General features: G+C 44.2%; 1 non-coding gene across 1 annotated transcript; it reads left to right on the top strand.

Annotated features, from left to right (window-relative positions):
• Positions 1 to 4,317: 4,317 nt before the first annotated feature.
• On the top strand, positions 4,318 to 4,400 carry trnal-caa (transfer RNA leucine (anticodon CAA)). The gene has a single exon. It is a non-coding gene; the product is annotated as a tRNA-Leu (tRNA).
• Positions 4,401 to 6,454: the final 2,054 nt, after the last annotated feature.

The raw sequence follows: 6,454 nt of genomic DNA, 5'->3' as shown, positions 1-6,454 counted from the left end.
GCCTTTGAAGGACTTCCACTTACCGAACACATGCTTGCCAGGAAACAACTTATCCCAAACCACTCTTCCTAGATCCTTTCTCATTTCCGTAATATTGCCCTTCTTAAATTTCGAATCTCAACTCGAGGACCAGACTTATCCTTATCCAAAATGAACTTGAAACACACTGGACCCAAAATGTTCACCCACACATACTTCTGTCGCCTGACCTGTCTGGTTCCCTGATAGGAGATCACGTATTGCATTATCTCTCGTCGGTACGTGTATATATCGATTTAGAAAACTTCCCTGAACACATTTAAAAAATTCCAAGCCCTCCATCCCTTTCACAGTGTGCACATTTCTGCCGATGTGGCAATTTAATTCCCCGAACTCTACCCATCTGACACCGTTTAGCTCGGAGAACGGAGATTCAAATACATTTCATGCAATCGTGGGGATTAGGCTCGCAATGGTTTGAAGATTAATGAAAGATACAGGCTCCTGAACCAATAAATAGTGGTAATAGATCTGCGTAGTGGTGTGAGATCAGTGTTCGGTATGATTGGATAATGGCCTTGAACTGTTCCGAAGTTTTGTCACATTCGTGTAAGATTTCCCCGCACCTGCTTGTGCTGAATAGGAGCGCTGGAATGAAACTCCCAGACAAGGTATAACTAGATGAATTTAACAGGTGGGCTACAGGGGTGATGACCGAGAGACCATTCACACGTTGACTAATGATAATTTCAATGGAGCCGACAATGAGAAACATCGAAATGTAGAAAGTATAACAGCATGACCGGGCAATTGGAGTCTTCCCCGCCATTCAGCACGATTGCGGGCTGACCATCGATTACCACACCATATTCCTGATCAGTCTGCAAACACACTGATACATTTGGCGTCCAGAGATACATCTTCTGCCTTCTGAAACTCTGTCACCGCATCTTTCTGTTATTGGGAGTCCTTTCCTTGCTCAGCAAGTGAGGAGATTTCTCCTCATTGTGATTATAAAGATCAGTGCTGTTCCTTTGTACATCAAAACCGAGAAGTACAGCGTCGAAACTTCCGAGTGTTGAAGTGGGTCACGGCAATTTACTTACTTCAATCAAGAGTCACTTCTCAATCTTTTCACCTTTATTTTGAACCCGTGACCTCTAGCGCGAGAGTCCTCCTGCAAATGAAACAGCCTCCCAAAACTCACTTTGACTCTGGCGCTCATTACTGAATACAGTTCAAACGTATATCACGCCGGCCTTCACCTCTCGGAAGAAACATTTACAGTCTCTCTGATCCATCCTTCCAACAGTTGTCCCTCATAACACGAACCATCTCCTCCGCCTTTGCTGGTCCTTCACAAATGTCTGAACATCCTTTCTGTAATTGGGCTACCAGAACAAAATACTCACGTGGAGACCACACCAATGCTGTGGAAGAAAACACAGGACAATTGCCACATATTTTGTATTCCCAGGTGCGGTTCAGCCTCGAGGTGACCATGCCATATTAAGCGCGGTCTCACTGAGCCCTGCCGCGTTCGATGACTTCTGTTCACATACCCTGAGCGGCCTTTGCTCCTGCACGCATTTCAACAGAAAATCGTTCACTTTATCTTGTCTGACCTCATTATCTCTGTTAAACTGTCATGCCGCGTGTTTCTCCAGCTTCAACTGCATCTGTCGTGCGCCTGTCCACCCCCCAGTCGGATTATATCCATTGTATGTATCACCTTCCTCTTGGCTGTTCAAACATGCCCAGACTCGTGTCCACCGCATATATAGAAAATGTACTTTGCACCTCTAATTACAGGTCATCAATAAATTAAAGAAAATAAGGAGAAATCTCAACACCGATCCCTAGTATCATCATTATTCCTCTTTCTACACAAGATAAGAAGCCACTAAAAGACGACAGAACAGATAGAGACCCTATGCTGACCATGATGGCAGTCTACCTCATCCTATCGGCCTGTACGTGGTCTGTGCATATTCATCTCCTGCATTTTCATCTGTTTGTACGAATGCAACGTAAATGTCGCTATCTGATCGCTTTTCACCCTTCCCCTGGCAGCGCGCTTCCCCTGACACCTTCCACTCGTTGTGGAATAAAAACTTGCCTCGCAAATATCTTTGAAGTTTCTTCGCTTTCACATGAAACCGATGACTTCCAGTATTTGACAGTTCTGCCCTGGGAAAAAAGACTCCGTCTACCTATCCGATCTATGCCTCTCATAATTCTATCCGGTCGCTCTTCGATCTCCGACTCGCCACAGAAACAATCCAAATTCGTCCAACCTCTCATTTTAGCAAAGACTTTCTATTAGAGATACCATCCTGGTGAGACTTTTCTGCTACCGTCTCTAAAGCCCCTCTGCAATGTGGCGACCAGGACTGCACGCAGTACTCCAAATGCGACCCAAATAAAGTTTTGCACAGTTCCATCCTGAGTTCCATCCCATGCAAACTTGGCCTCTCATAACTCCGTCCAGTCGCCCCTCAGCCTCCGACGTTGAACAGGAAACAATGCAAGTTTGTTCAACCTCTCCATTTCTCAAACACTTTCTATTCCAGGCAACATCCTGGTGAACCACCTCTGCACCCTGTCGAAAGTATCCACATCTTTTTCTGTAAAGTGGCGACCAGAACTGCACACAATACTCCAAATGTATCCTCAATAACATTTTATACAGCTGGAACATCATTTTCCGACCTTTACATTCAATACATGATCCATGAAGGTAAACATGCCTTACGCCTTCCTTATCACGCAATCCACTTGTGTTACCACTTCAGAGAGATATGGACACACACCCAAAGTTTGATCTGCTCATCAATGCTCCGAAGAGTACGACCATTTACTGTATACTTTCCTCTTGCACTTGAGCTCCTTAAAATTCAACACCTCATACTTGTCCGGATAAAGCTCCATCCGCCAGTTTTTCCGCCCAAATTTTCGTCTGATCTGTATCCTGCTTCATCCTTTGACAACCTCAATCGCTGTCTACAGCTCCACCAATTTTTTCGATCTCATGGAAACGGGGGAAAGGCTTTTGAGTAGTACAGGTACACCTCACCGACTGCATCACCCTCAGCAGCCCCATCAGCTGCCACATTAAAACAAATCATCAGGATTAAACTCGAGTTGTCCTTTACAAATCTGTTCTGCCCTGACCTAACTAATCACTGTTACTCCAAGTGAATCGTGATCTTGGCTTGATCCATTGTTTCTGATAGTTTTCCCACAACTGATGTTAAACTGTTTCTCCAAGTGCTGTTTTCGTTGTCAACGAGATAACTGTATTTACAGACTCAAACTACGTGCTTGACCATTCCAGAGAGTGGTGAGAAGAAGCTCTTTCACGCAGACAGGAATAAATTGCTGTCTTTGGATTTCGCTGCCGTGTCAATTCAGTCAAAGAAACGGCTGTCGATAGAATGTTCAATGCTAAATTATGTACAGCATCCTCGACGTCGCTCACACGTGTTCATTACCTTACAGACAAAACTAATATACACACTTGAACTGTTGTGCTGATCAACAAATGACAATGGATCCATTCAATTCTAATATACTGAGCATATTCAAAACCATCGCACAATACATCTGTAGCTATTTGACACCCGCCGCTCATCCATCCCCACCCCTGTCTTCAAACCCAATAACTCCCAAATGTTGGGAGTTATTGTGCATTTGGAACGTGTTGCTTCTTTGTCTGAAAAGCACAGCTCCGACCGAAGGGAAGCTCGCACCACCGAAGCCCTCTGAGCTGTTCAATGCAGCAATAACATTTGCTGTTTTAATTTTTGTTTCCACCGCCTCAGAATTTTTGAGAAACTCGACCAGCTCAAGCAACAATTTGGAAGCAATTTTGCTGTGTTGTGAAGCAGAAGGAGGCATAGGTGGAGGATCTTCTCAACGAACTGCAATTTCCAAACGCAGTCCGCATCCGACCACATCATGATCCGCACCATGATTTAATTTGTCTTCGCCTGATCAGTCCCGTCTACACCCGTGGTAAATTCCAACACAGCATCCCTGTTGTTGTGCACCGAGTGCCTCACACTGTTCCATTAGCACTGCTGCCTCTGAATAACTGTTTCATTTCTGGAAATACGAACATACAATTACCTCTGCAGATTTTCTGATACTTTATTTGCAATTTTATTCTGTCATCCCTCGCTTTCTTCCATACTCTTGAAGTTTCATTTTGAAAATCCTTTCCGGTTAAAATTCGCCGAATTAAAAAAAATAGATTATTCACACTCTCCCGTTCTCTCGGCTGTCAGCATCACTTGCTCCTTCATATGTGATATCAACTCGAGTTCCCTCCCGGAAGCTACGATGGCCGAGTGGCTAAGGTGTTGTATTCAAAATCCAATGGGGGTTTCCCCGCGCAGGTTCGAACTATGTTCGCAGCGGGTTTACATTTACCTGAGCAGTTACAAACAAATTTCATCAGCCTTTGCGGTTAAACCGAGTGCCTTCTGCTGTTGCATGGACGTGGGGGCCTACATTAATATCCACGTTTGTTCAGCAGGTCAGACAGCATCCATGGAGATCGAAGATCAGTCAACATTTCTGGTCGGCCACGTTCCAGCGAGGAATGAAATGTCACTGAGCAAGAAAACAGATCGATGTTATTTTGTAGACATTTTCAGATTGTATTTCAGGCGAAACATAAAACTGTTTGGGTGGAGCGAGGCCGATGGGGTCATGAGGATCCGGGTACAATGAACGAGCAGCTGAGTGATTTCTGCCAAGGGTAGACCTTGCTCTGCCTGAGCTGTCCGTAGATGGATCAAAGACATTGTCATGGCCCACTCCCATGCTGTCATATTTATACATTTTCTTTCAGAAGGCACTTTACCTTCCATTTTGGATATTATTCTAAGCACCTGAATTATAAGACGGTCTTTGATTCAGGTATCACATCAGCATATAATGTGATTGGGAGAAATGTCCTGGCATGGCTTGAAAACTGGTTGAAGGAGAGGGAAGTGAGAGTAGTAATCAAATACTCAGGACAATAAAATAGACAGTCGGATGAGGAAACAGAACACAACATTTGGAAGTTTGCCGACACAGCAACACTGGGTGGGACTGTGAAATGTGAGGAGGATTTTTGTGAGGATGTGTTGTGAGGATCCAAGGAAGATTTTGGACAAGCTGACCTAGAGACAATTGGCGTTCTGTCTGAGTTTGCGGTGAAACGCGATAAAAATATGTAGAATTGAACACAGCAGATCCCGTTTCACAGAAAATACTTGCGAACGATTCGTTTTGCCTGCAAAACCAGGCCCAATAACGACAGACTACACGGCACACCCAAAAATAACAACAAAGTACGAGTCCAATTCACACAGACCCAGGGGGACCCCATCCAGTTCTAACCGGGAAAAGACCGAATCAAACGTTGCAGTGTTTATCCTGGGAGTTCGGAGGATTAAAGGGAAAAAATCTCAACGTTTTAAAATTGCTGCCCTGAAATTGTATTCATGTAATCTCAATATCTTCGAGCCATTGTTACCCTGTAACACAAACCTGGGATGATTGGTTAATGTGCTTCAATATCGATACGCCGGAGAAGACTGTTGAACACTGACTTGCACCATTTGCTCATTTATCAGGAAAATTCAGGTGGACAAACTTTGTGGAAGGTAGTTTCTCGCCACGGCAGTTTCTTGGGCGAGAATGGCACCGAAAGTACGATGAAATAAAATATTGTTTCATGCAGCAAATAACTGGGTCGCAGTGACTTCGCCAGCAGGGAAGAATGAAATCCAGTGTTCATCTGGGAGCTGCATCAGTCTCTGGAATGAAAAAAAGTGAAATGAATCACGTTGCCGGAAGCTGAACTGCGTCTGATTGAGGGGGACTCGCTGGGTGGGTCTCACAATGAGACAGTGGACTCTCGATTGGCAAAATGGATCCTTCCTTGCTGCAGCCATTCTGTGATTTTTCTGCTTTTGTGCTTTTCCTGTGAATAAATGAAAATTCAGTTTCAGGTCCATCAGAACAACTTCAGCAATTAAGCCATGTTTATTTCCTTATCCTGAAGAATAGCGCGTCACCCAAGTCACTGCTCTTGTCCGCGAGGAAAATCCGGTCGCGAACCTTTCTTCAGAGCAGTATATCAGCGCTTATTCTAGAAAGAGAAAATGCACCTGCTGGGGAAACAATACTAGAACGTCATGGATCACAAAGTGTCCGGAACTGGTACAATTCAATGTGGGACTTTAAAATAAACAGTGATCTCATTGATTAATTGACCACTTGATACATCTCAACGTGATCATGACTGAAATCAGTCCCTGCCCCGAGATATTAAAGCATCCGTAATTTCTGTTGAATTAGAGGCAATTTTCGGTATCCAACTTCCCTGAGCCACAATTTGACAACGGTCCCAAATGTTCTGCTTCGATCGAATATGTGCTAATTGTCACTTTCTTGTGCCACACATTTCCAGAATGTT

This window comes from Pristis pectinata, chromosome 32 (assembly GCF_009764475.1).
Source record: "Pristis pectinata isolate sPriPec2 chromosome 32, sPriPec2.1.pri, whole genome shotgun sequence".
Lineage (NCBI taxonomy): Eukaryota > Metazoa > Chordata > Chondrichthyes > Rhinopristiformes > Pristidae > Pristis > Pristis pectinata.
Note: the sequence above shows the minus strand (reverse complement) of the source record. Positions and strands in the feature narration are given on the sequence as shown.